The sequence below is a fragment of the Pristis pectinata genome, chromosome 20, assembly GCF_009764475.1.
Source record: "Pristis pectinata isolate sPriPec2 chromosome 20, sPriPec2.1.pri, whole genome shotgun sequence".
Taxonomy (NCBI): domain Eukaryota; kingdom Metazoa; phylum Chordata; class Chondrichthyes; order Rhinopristiformes; family Pristidae; genus Pristis; species Pristis pectinata.
The window spans coordinates 42585006-42585672 of record NC_067424.1 but is presented as its reverse complement, the minus strand read 5'-3'; positions in this window follow the sequence as shown (position 1 = coordinate 42585672).

The following is a 667-nucleotide window of genomic DNA, read 5'->3' as shown; positions in this document are numbered from 1 at the left end:
AGCTTTCGTTGATCCCATTTTATTTTCCACAATTTCAATCAATTCCTTCCACACTCAAACACTCACCTGCAAACCAGGGGTCATTATAGTGTGGATAATTAAACGACCTGCAGCAAAAGGAACATCTTATTATTTGGGCGACACATTTCGTAATGTGAGTCAGCTTCTAAAAGAGGAACAGAACGTTGTGCATGTGGCAGCAGCACCGTATCTATCAGATCTAAAACCGACATAGAGTACTCACAGATTCAAAACGGAAACTTTTTGCAAAAAGTCAGCATGTCAGCAGAATGGACGGAGACCTCGTGAAAAAAGTCGGTAAATTGATCACATGGGATACGTGAGAAGTGATTTATGTTTCCGTCCAGGAACAGAATCTTCCACACTGCACGTTTCTGACTTTCAGTGTGGAAAGTAACTAAAGCGGTACCCACTTACAGGTCGTTCGTCACTCAGATGATCCATAGCTTCGGTGCGCAGAACTTCTGTTGCAAGGACAGCGGCACCGTCCTGGAGAAGTCGGCGAGTTCAACTCACATTGGGGTCCTGAGAAATGCGTTTTGATTTTGTCCTCACTGTGTTTGTGGCGCAGCGGCTGCGGAATTCAGCGCACGCTCACCGTTGGTTGGAATATCCCATTCCACACGGTGTCGTTGGCCAACTGAAA